Raw genomic sequence first — 12,471 nt, 5'->3', positions numbered from 1 at the left:
ATTTGTAAGCCCAAAGTAATACAGTTCAGTCTGTTATTGTCAGTTACTTGTAGACTAAGAGAAACAATAGGGTTATACTTGTGCGGTCCTAAGGCTTCAAGTCGGATTATGTGGCGGTACGCACAGAGTAAATTTTCGACACATTTGATCATTTTATTGCTTATACAGCAATATACAAAGATTGATATACTATGATATACATTGTATGTATGTTAATGTCTGTATGTGAAAGTGGAATATGTAAGTAAGGATAAGGATGAAAATTTATGGATGAACAACTTCTTTATTACAATTAAGAGCGACGTTTCGGTGTAGGTTCTAACACCGTTATCAAGCACATTAACCTACACCGAAACGTCGCTTTTAATTGTAATAAAGTTGTTCATCCATAAATTCTGATCCTTCCTTAGTACCCCAACTTTAAAATGGCTATCAAAGAAGTTATTCGTCGACTTCATGGAGACGTGGCAATCTCAACCATCAACCGACTCATATCACTTGCTTGATAACGGTGTTAGAACCTACACCGAAACATCGCTCTTAATTGTAATAAAGAAAAACTACCAGTGGATAGTTTTATTCTATCTTCTTGCCGATTTAGAGATTTTGTCTGAGATGGTTTTGCTATATGATACTGCGATGTTGTTGTGCTGGATGTAAATAATAACGTAGCTGTAGTTACGAAAGCTAATCCAGTAATTAAACACTTACAGAACAATACTTCTCTTTAATGTCAATTATATAATGTATTCTATTTCTCATGTCACTTTCAATACATTGTACTTTGTGTATGTATTATGTTTGGGAGAGGTATTGAGATAAGCAAAATTTGCTTGTTTGCCAAATCCTCCACTTTATGAAAATAAATATACCAGTAGATATTTGTTTAGTTATCTGCAATAGACTATAGCTAATACCCACTGCTGCGTCACTCGCCACCACGGGTGACTGCACTTGTACCTTAGAAAATAGGTAAGGGCACAGTGAACTGATGTCCAAGAAACAGGACAAGAAGAAAAAAAGAAGAAGAAAAATAGTTGATTTAAGTGTCCAGCGGTGTATACATAAAATTACATCAATTTATACAGGAGGTAAACTATATTAAAAGATATACATAGCCCGGCCAGCGTGGGCCTATTAGACACTAATGTTCTTAAAAGCACTGCAAGTGCTAAAATAGTTATAGTGGACAGTGATGAATTTATTTATTAATGGTGCACAAAATACGTGATAAATACTCGTAAATTCTTAACAAGCATTGCCATACAATGACATGTTTTATAAAATATAAAGAGGCATACAATACTCCTTCATCAGGTGAATAACTTGATTTATTACTTGCCCGTGAAGAGATCACCCGTTTAATAAACATACAGCTGTATTACACATTGTGTAATACCAAAACGCGTGCTTATGTACTCTCGGAACACGTTTCACGAACAAATATTGAAAGCTCTCAACATCCCTTGGCTTATTCAACGACATTGCGTGTGGAGTTGATAGATCAATGAGAGGAGCTTATGCACACTCGATAACCCCAGCAACCTTGTTGCTAGGCTGACGTCACATGGCATTGTTTCGCCGATGGATCTTGCAACAAGATTCCACACATTACGTCATCGGGTATTGTGACGTTTTTTTAAACTTTGAGGTGCAGGGCCCGTTCCACAAGGCGATCGTATTGTAGCACAACGACAGTCGTTAGTCTAAGTTAAAGTATGTGAGTTGCGATAGCCTTAGTCATACGATAATTTTGTGAATTCTAAAGGTGGACCGTTGTATGGTATTAAATTCATACGTTTCAACTTTTGACGTTTTTGAAGTATTATTCTGTTAAACTCAATTGGACTATGCCGTGGGTCGTGTAGGCATCAGCCTATTCATACTCAACAGCATAATTCAAAAAACGTTATAAATGGCAAGTTATAAATAAAATACTGAACTCGTTCCCGTGTAAAACCAATTTTATGAAACGAGTGAATAGTTGTGGTATCTCACACGGGAGCTCGTTTAGTATTCTATATATGTATCATTTAACAGATTTGTTCATATAAGCATCCAGGTGATTGTTTATATATGGATCCAATGTCCAACCCACATAGATGTGTAATCCTCTCAATTGATACCTCTGTGAACACCGGTCACGCCCCGTGCGAGAACCTTGAGCTTGTATTTGTAAGCCCAAAGTAATACAGTTCAGTCTGTTATTGTCAGTTACTTGTAGACTAAGAGAAACAATAGGGTTATACTTGTGCGGTCCTAAGGCTTCAAGTCGGATTATGTGGCGGTACGCACAGAGTATATTTTCGACACATTTGATCATTTTATTGCTTATACAGCAATATACAAAGATTGATATACTATGATATACATTGTATGTATGTTAATGTCTGTATGTGAAAGTGGAATATGTAAGTAAGGATAAGGATGAAAATTTATGGATGAACAACTTCTTTATTACAATTAAGAGCGACGTTTCGGTGTAGGTTCTAACACCGTTATCAAGCACATTAACCTACACCGAAACGTCGCTTTTAATTGTAATAAAGTTGTTCATCCATAAATTCTGATCCTTCCTTAGTACCCCAACTTTAAAATGGCTATCAAAGAAGTTATTCGTCGACTTCATGGAGACGTGGCAATCTCAACCATCAACCGACTCATATCACTTGCTTGATAACGGTGTTAGAACCTACACCGAAACATCGCTCTTAATTGTAATAAAGAAAAACTACCAGTGGATAGTTTTATTCTATCTTCTTGCCGATTTAGAGATTTTGTCTGAGATGGTTTTGCTGTATGATACTGCGATGTTCGTTGTGCTGGATGTAAATAATAACGTAGCTGTAGTTACGAAAGCTAATCCAGTAATTAAACACTTACAGAACAATACTTCTCTTTAATGTCAATTATATAATGTATTCTATTTCTCATGTCACTTTCAATACATTGTACTTTGTGTATGTATTATGTTTGGGAGAGGTATTGAGATAAGCAAAATTTGCTTGTTTGCCAAATCCTCCACTTTATGAAAATAAATATACCAGTAGATATTTGTTTAGTTATCTGCAATAGACTATAGCTAATACCCACTGCTGCGTCACTCGCCACCACGGGTGACTGCACTTGTACCTTAGAAAATAGGTAAGGGCACAGTGAACTGATGTCCAAGAAACAGGACAAGAAGAAAAAAAGAAGAAGAAAAATAGTTGATTTAAGTGTCCAGCGGTGTATACATAAAATTACATCAATTTATACAGGAGGTAAACTATATTAAAAGATATACATAGCCCGGCCAGCGTGGGCCTATTAGACACTAATGTTCTTAAAAGCACTGCAAGTGCTAAAATAGTTATAGTGGACAGTGATGAATTTATTTATTAATGGTGCACAAAATACGTGATAAATACTCGTAAATTCTTAACAAGCATTGCCATACAATGACATGTTTTATAAAATATAAAGAGGCATACAATACAAGTTATATAGAAAGGAGGCCACGCATGTTTCCAAGACTACAGTCTTATGCACATAAGCTTAACATAAATTTATACTCAAAGTACAAACTTACCACTATTTGCTGTAAAATCATGGACAAACATAAGTATCTTGTGATTGTTAAATTTGTGTTTTAAGCAATATTTATTTCCACTTGGTGCACTGTGAAAAAAAATTGCTAAACAAAAGAAGCCTATATAAATATCTCTCCCCTTCAAAGTTAGAACAAGCAGCAGTATTGTACATGTTATACAGTACTATAAACTTGATATATGTCCCATGAGGTACATCAAAGGTAAATAGTTGGTGAATGATATATAAGAGTACATGTTTATACAAATATTGTGCTCATAGTGAAGAAATGATGTACAGAATCAATGACAAAAGAAGTATTTCTCCGTCTAGGTTGACGTTGCCAAACAACACGTTAATAGCTTATTTTCAGTGTAATTTCGACAAGTAAATAGGTAGGGTAAAGCAATTTCATTAAAAAAAACCACATGAACATTCAGCATTATCGCTAATAAATCTTTGAAATTTGTGACCTTGTCTTTACTGACAAGTGACAAATTGTTTATTTTTGTCTCATCGGAGGTGCAGGTTGTAGGCATATACATTATCATAAAGGTACACTATAAAGTATCTCTGCCACCCACGATGTGGGTTATAAGAGACCATATATAATGCATAGTAAAACAAATTGAGTTAAAACATATAAAAAGCAGTATAAATATATATGGTGTTATGGGTAGTGAGATTTTCTTCGAACAGCCATTTTGTAGCACATACTACCTAGTGTTGAAATAATATTATAATCATTTAGAATATATACAAGCTCAATATTATTATTTAAGTTGCCATTTGTGGAGTTAAATACCTGTGGAAGGTGGGTAACACGAATATCATCAGAAAGTGAGCAGTGGAGAAGAAAGTGAGTTTCATCTTCTACACATCCAGGGCAATATTTACAAAACCGTTTTTTTGTTGTTTTTTGGGGACATTTTTTATTCCTTTCAAAGGGTTGTACATCAGGTTCAGAGGTTACACAGTAGGTTTAGCCAATTGTAGTGAAAATACGTTACATTACATTACATTACATTACAAAAACGTTGGTTAACTGGCACAGGAGGATTAGAATAACGTCCCAATTCAATCTCGAGCTTCATTGAACCGCATCTTAAAGATGATAAAACCGACCTTTTATAACGGGGAAGGAGGACATAAGGCTCTGTATAAATAGCTGTTTTAAATGTTCTGTAGGTTCTCATTTTCGGTTTAGTTTCCAAGGATTGAAGCCAGGTGTCATTATCATTGGACTTGAATAAAAGTTTTATCCGAGATAAAACCCATCTTGGGCTCTTTTCGTTACATCTTAAAATATCTAAAAGTCCACATTTATCAAAAATTCGTTGAACTCTTTTATCCCATGAATTACCACACTGCATGGACCATTTGTGTATCTTATATGTAAGACTCTGTACGGGAAGACACGTCTGCACCATAGACGAGCTGTTTCTAAGTAAAGTTTCAACTGTGGGTCAGTCCATCCGATGTCGCCCGGCACAGTGAGATTACATGTATTACGTTGTACTCCAAGGAAAATACGACATGCTCTATGTTGCACACTATATCCCCCATAATCCAGAACAATACATCAAGACTGGTTGAATAATGTTGTCGTACAGCTTAGTAAATACGTCATAGTGCATATCTCCGCACGAGAAGTACTTGTGGCTTAAATATCCAAGGGCACGTGACGCAGACTTCACGAGTTCTCTAACAGCATACCGCATATCACAATGCACGTGCAACCAGAGTCCCAGATATAGCTGGCCAATTATGTGTAACTACGTAAAACCGTATCCCATAACAATATGTCCACTTTGAAAAATAATCTGCAGATTCATTGCACATTTAAATACATTATTACGTTAACCTGTCTAAAGCACTTAAGTATGTTACTATCTTGATTTTTATTGAATACATAACGTTTGTTTCATATCATACTCTTGTACCACCGGTGGTGACCAGTGAAGATCCGGGGTAGAATAGGTCTTCACCAACCCATACTTGCCGTAAAAGGCGAGTATGCTTGTCGTAAGAGTCGACTAACGGGATCGGGTGGTCAGGCTCGCTGACTTGGTTGATGCATGTAATCGATCCCAATTGTGTGGATCGATGCTCATGATATCAATCACTGGATTGTCTGGTCCAGACTAGATTATTTACAGACCGCCGTCGTATAGCTAGAGAGAAGAACTCATGAATACGTATGCATGAATTGTGAAATAGTTTGTATGTGTGAAGAAAACAATAATTTAATAAATTTTAAATATATATGTGTAAAACTATCTTATCTAAATCTCAATTTTTGTTGTGAAGGGCGTCAAGTTTATTCGCCAGGTAATCCTACAGTGAAGCAATCAGTATCCACTGATTGAAGAGGCTTCACAATTATGCCAGATAATCTTTATTAATCCTACGGTTCTATCCCATTTTGCAGACACCCCACTGTGCAGACAGGTACATTATATGAGACTGACAGGTTCACCTCACGGTGTAATGGAATGTTCCAGAATACAGATTTGATCTTTTTAGATTTTGTTACAGTGAATGTAGAAGATGAGACTTGTGTCATATATACTTGGATCAACGGGATTATCACCAGTTCAAACATAATCCTGTTTATGTGTTTACTTAATTGAGTAGACCCAGGAATGGCTCGCAAACAAGCTCTTTATAACAACACTGAGCTGATATCAAAACGATCTTAAACTAAGCCTTTTTCCCGTGTGCGACATACGCTTGCAGTCGGAAAGCGCACGATAAAACTCCAATATAAGTAAGTAAGCCTTTTATAATGAGAATAGCAGTAATTGACAGTTGGTTTGGTTTGTTGTTTAACGCTATATGACGGCGGTCTGTAAATAATCGAGTCTGGACCAGACAATCCAGGGATTGGGATATGATGACATGCATCAACCAAGTCAGCGAGCCTGACCACCCGATCCCGTTAGTCGCCTCTTACGACAAGCATAGTCGCCTTTTACGGCAAGCATGGGTTGCTGAAGACCTATTCTACCCCGGAATCTTCACGGGTCGGTAATTGACAGTAATTGAGAAAACGCATTTTTTTTTAGTTAGAGGAGATATTGTTAAAATATTTGCTACATAATGATATGGTCAAGTCACTGCAAAGCACCTACTCGGCAGTCTTTTCCACTTACGGAGGTCGAAAAAAACCAAGCGACTACTAATCACACTCTTCTGAGCAAACAATTGAATCTGAGCACTGATCCGCCTACTCACAGACACAAAGCCCCTGCAAAACGCAAGGGGGTTAAGATCCAAGCCCAAAAGTCATGCCTGTTAATACTAAATATAAGACACACAACCAACAAATCAATCAGGCAAAGAAAACACCAGCTCATTGCCATGGCATTGATCCAGATTACAAGCTTGAAAATGAGTGTCAAAGCCAAAGTCACCTGCATCCTCAAACTGGCTTCTGAAATACAAAGAAACAGTTCCAAAATAGGGTATGCCCTGACACTCAATGAGCGCTAGTCTAAACAGTCATGGACTTTTATTACAGTAAAACGCAAATGACCTTAAGAGCCACGGCAATGAATTCAAAGCACCCGTCCAAAAAACGTCCGACTAAACGAGAAAAGCCAAACTCCTACTGCCTGGGTTCACCCAATATAGAAACGACAGAAAAAGACTTATGCCTGGTAACAAGGGAGGAGGACTTATCACCCATGTCCACGGCAGCTGTATCCAAACAAATATAGAAATAAATATAGGAAAACTTGAAACCCAAGTAATCTGCTTACAACTGGCAAATGGCATAGCTAATGTATGTAAGTTCGCATAGCTAATGTATGTAAGTTCGCATAGCTAATGTATGTAAGTTCGCATAGCTAATGTATGCCACAGGGTTATCCATGAAACAAACACGGAAGAGCTAGCGATACAAGCTAAATTAGTAGGTAAATAGTAGTGACGTTAATGCCCGCAGTCCTTTATGGGAAATTCGTGCAAATACAGGAAAATCGTAGAGCAATGGATTGAAAACGGTAATCTCATGTTATGACCATGTCCATGTCCGCAACACATGGAGTCCAATTGCCACCCACAACCTCGCCCCACATTGCCAATGGCAAGTCCATGATGACACTTGGGGAACCGACCACCTTCCCATACTCACCTACATAGGTAGCCCACCACAATTAGAAGAACAATATGTACTACTACTAAAGGGATATGACTTGGATTCAGTATTATATAGAAATGTTACAACATCTACTGATACTAACCTTGCTATTGTACAATCTGTCCATTTGTTCATTGCAAAATCTAAAAGATTTAAAACTTAAATATATCTTCTTTACGATTACATCAATCAGAGGGTTGTTTGTATGTGTAATATGCTGGTATGTAGAGGTATAGGTGTACAAGCATATATGGGTATACGCACATGAGCATGAATGCACCAGTTTGTTTATGTATGTGTGTATGTGTGTGTGACTTGCACATTCGCATCATAATATTTGCAACAGTAGGTACAATTAATCTAAATTTATTATTTTTTTGTACAGTTTACACTCATTAATTGTTAAAAGTCCTTTGTAGGGAGGGGTGTTTAAAAAGGTTTAACCTGTTCACCAATCCCAATCCTTGTTCTTGGAAATATAAACTGCAATACGAAATATTAATTTCCGCATAGCAACTGGTATCATCACTATTTGAAATTTATTCTTAAACACATACTAATGATTAGTCGGAATCGTACAATGGACTTTTGGAAGAGATGTCTCATGATCATGGACATGTTTTTTGTCGCATTGTATTCCCAATTATTAGAGAATCTATATAGGTAGCTACAAACACCCACAACCGGAGATTATCTATAAAAACACTGCCATGTGTTAAAGCTTAGATAAACAAAGCCATCACCAGATTCGTTTGATAACTGAACTGTTTTTATAGGAATTGAACTATATGAACAAAAGGGTATCTTTGTCTTTATTTTCTATTTCATTGTCACATTTCTATTAAAGACCTTTTGCTATTTTAGGACTGTTTGGATGCAGAATGCATAGTGTTACGTTTAAGTACGTTCCCAACATCTTCGCAAGGCCAAATCTATTGTGGAACTTTATTCAGTGACAGATGAATATCCCTATCGATTTGTTTGTCTGTCCAAGTAACAAAGAAAGTTGGTATCATCGTCTTCAGTGTTGGAGTCCATGCACAGAGGACATCCATGTTTCTCCAAAGGGAAAATACATGGTGTGTGTTAAACGTCATTTGTATATTATTTAATTCATTTGCAAAGCAGATATCGAAATCATTGAAAAAGTCAAGATCTGCAATTACAGTTAACCATCAGGCATTTTTTTATGGTAAGAGGTCAATGAAGTATTCAAGCCAGGGAGTCTTTTATATGACTCCCTTTGATAGAGAAAATGTTTATGAAAGTCTCACTTTCTGTACAATCGTGATTTCAAGAGGATATTTCAATAATATGAAAACAATTTAAAACTGCAGTAAATATAACTTAATTGTACAGAAACCACCTGAGGTAATGAAGGATGTTTAAAATCCGCAGAACACCAGGATAGAAACAATACACTCCATCATCCAATATTTACAGCAACCCCCCACCCCCCCCTCGACACTTGACGTAAACCAATACGTCATCAGTAGTCTCGGGCTTTATGACATGAATTACAGACGGTCTAGTAGACTCTGACCTCATTCCAAGGTCACATCCCGACATATAGCAGGACTTATGATTGCCACATACTGAGTACATGTATTCATATTACAAGATTAGATTTTGTACCCAAACGTTTGACCCTTAACTTGTTCTGGCAAGTATATATAGGTCATTCCATGAACTTTACTGTTCATATGTGCTTAATTTGTGGTTTGTTAATTTTGTCAAATTAGTCCATTTAGTTCAACAGATAACCCTGGAGACTGATGGAACTATGTCCTCACCTAATGTTTGAAAACATCAAAATGAGAAGAGAACAATTTCATAATACTTGATATGGTCGATCTAATTTCAGTAAAAACATCTCGGAGGAATTTAGCTATGAGACTAAACAGATCTACTCAAATGTATAGAAATAGAACTCGGTCGCTTTTCACGTCCAAAACCTCACTTACTTCATCGTATTTGCAAATACTGTGATACACGAGTGGAGGATGAAGTTCACTTTTTAACTAAATGTCAATTCTATTGTGACATAAGATTTTCATTGTGGGCACAGGTCAACTTGACCCGCTATTCCCATATATGTCACCAATTGACCCGATATCCATAATGTAGAATCATCTGCTAATTTCTCGCCGCAGCTGCTACTTTTATGTTTAATCGCAGAAAATTTACTGCGCAATAGAATATTTTTCAAATTTTATAATGATTATATTACATATTGTAGCACTTACGTGCTTTTATTATGAATATATTTGTATTCTGGTGTCTCGTAGGCCATGTTTGGCCGCACAATGTACATTGATGAAGGTTTTGTATTATCTTGTACGTATGGACATTATGTGACACCGTAATATAATAATCTTCTTCTGTATCGTGTTTCTGATCGGACAAACATTCCTTTTGATTCAGGATAATTGATAAACGCTGTAGTCACGTTAGAGCGAGTCACCCGAGATATCCACGTGAATGACCTTGCGCCTTCATATCTGAATGACTCTGTACCTGAACAGGCCACGATGCGATAAAAGGTTTAGAAACCAACATGGCACTTAAGATAAATCACACGTCTACTCCAGTGTACAATCAGTGTACGGTGTATGATGTCATCTTTTTTCCTGGTAACCTTGTCAAATACTCTTAGCACGTAGACAGATAAACAGAAATTGTATGTGAGTCTCATCCCGTACAATAAAAGCAATATAACAATCAATTAAAAGGTTGACGAGCCACCCATTCATGACATTCATCCCCAACACATTCAGTGGCCCAGTCGTCTAAGGCGCCGCGATTCGCTGTGCAGAGTTGCGTCCCTTGGGCACGCCAGAAACCTATGATTGTGGGTTCGAATCTCGGTTCGCCCCAATTATGTTTCTAGGTTTGTCAGCTCCATACCCGTGCTCGTGGGTTTCACCGAAGTGGTAAATGTCTGAGACCTGCATCACTTCGGGCTTTCCTCCCACATTAAGCTGACACGCCGCGATATGTCTGGAATACTGTTAAAAGCGGCGTTAAACCCAACTCACTCACTCACTCACTCATTCAGACGGAAAATGTGTATAGCGGCCTGTCTCATCACATCTTCCCGAGGCAAGGGCTTTAACTGACTATAGACGTCCAGTTTCCAAACTGGACTTTTATAGTCAGTGTGCGCACTTGCTTCGGGAAGATGGTCTCAACACGTTGTGGGGGAGACTCCACATCGAAATAGGACCAGAGCACGTTGGTGGGACTGGTGTAGGATCTCTGTATATACGTCTATTAAGGGCACTATAAACTGGGAATAGAGTCATTACCTGTTTCCTTCGTTTACTGTATTCTTGATTCAATATTGCATGCCATTCCTGTGTAAAATTGTGCACAATTCTGGTCCCAACTTCTTATAAAACGAATATAAAAAATGTTTTCAGGAGAAAAACAATGTGATAATCCTAAACTTCTGAACTTTTTTTCTACACGTAGATTCCAGTTGCGCTTGTTTGATATAGCATTTGTACTTGCCCACTTGGAAACTTTAAGAAACCAACATTCTTCCATATTCGAACCGATGGCTCTCATCCATTATCGCCTGCAACTGCACTATTGGTGTAAACTTCGTCATCCCCATAAATATACCATAGCTCGGTTGTGCTCAGCGTTCACGGCCGGTATATGCTTTGTTTGTTTATTTGTTTGTTGTTTAACGCCGCACTCGGAAATATTCCAGCTATATGACGGCGGTCTGTAAATAATCGAGTCTGGACCACACAACCCAGTCATTGACGCCATGAGCATGGATCCACGTAATTGGGATACGATGACATGCATCAACCAAGTAAGCGAGCCTGACCTCTCGATCCCGACAAGTATAGTCGCCTTTTACGGCAAGCATGGGCTGCTGAAGAGCTACTCTATCCCGGGTCTTCACGGATGGCTGGTATATGCAATGCTCTCCATATTGCAGCATCGTAATCGATAGTTGCCCTCAATCTCAAAGATCTTTGTTTAGCGGCAGTGAGAACTTCGATCTGATTTTAATGAGATTGTAGTTGCCCACATCACGGAATCGTGGAGTTTTGTAAAGGGTCTATACTGAATTCCTCCTAGAATTTAACTTTTGGATACAAGAAGTCCTAGGGATCTACTGGCTAATATCATCGGCGTATGCGAGAACACCGACACACTTGTCAATGTGCACTCCGATCTACGTGACATTCAGTGTAGATATGAAATCGTTTATATACAAATTAAACGGAAGAGGTGAAAGTAGGCATCCCTGTCGTCGTCCAGTTTACGTTGAACCAAGGCGTGGAGAACCCATTACTCCGGATACACGACTGAACACCTCTCTATAGTGATACGATTGCATTAACTATCTTCCCTTCAATTCCAATATCCCACAGCCTGTTCCACAAAATACCTTTGTTTAAACAGTCAGAAGCTTTCTTAAAATCAACAAATGCAAGAAAGGTCTGTCTCCCCATACTCTTCAAGTTTCTATTGTTGACAGTAGATACATGCACTGTGGTCGACTTCCCTTAACGAAAGCTGTTTTGTTCATTACACAAAATCTCATCATTTTCCTCATGTTCAGTTGGTCTGCTGTTTAAAATCCAGAAAATAAAGTTTATAAGAAGAGCTTGGTAACATGGATCGATGCTCATGACGTCAATCAATGGACTGTCTGGTCCAGACTCGATTATTAACAGTCACTGTTATATAGGTGGAATATTGCTGAGTGCAGCATTAAACAAAATCACAGCTTG

The sequence above is a fragment of the Haliotis rufescens genome, unplaced genomic scaffold (assembly GCF_023055435.1).
Source record: "Haliotis rufescens isolate VD_foot unplaced genomic scaffold, xgHalRufe1.0.p SCAF_11, whole genome shotgun sequence".
Classification (NCBI taxonomy): Eukaryota; Metazoa; Mollusca; class Gastropoda; order Lepetellida; family Haliotidae; genus Haliotis; species Haliotis rufescens.
The sequence above is the reverse complement of the archived record's forward strand: the minus strand, read 5'-3'. Positions refer to the sequence as shown.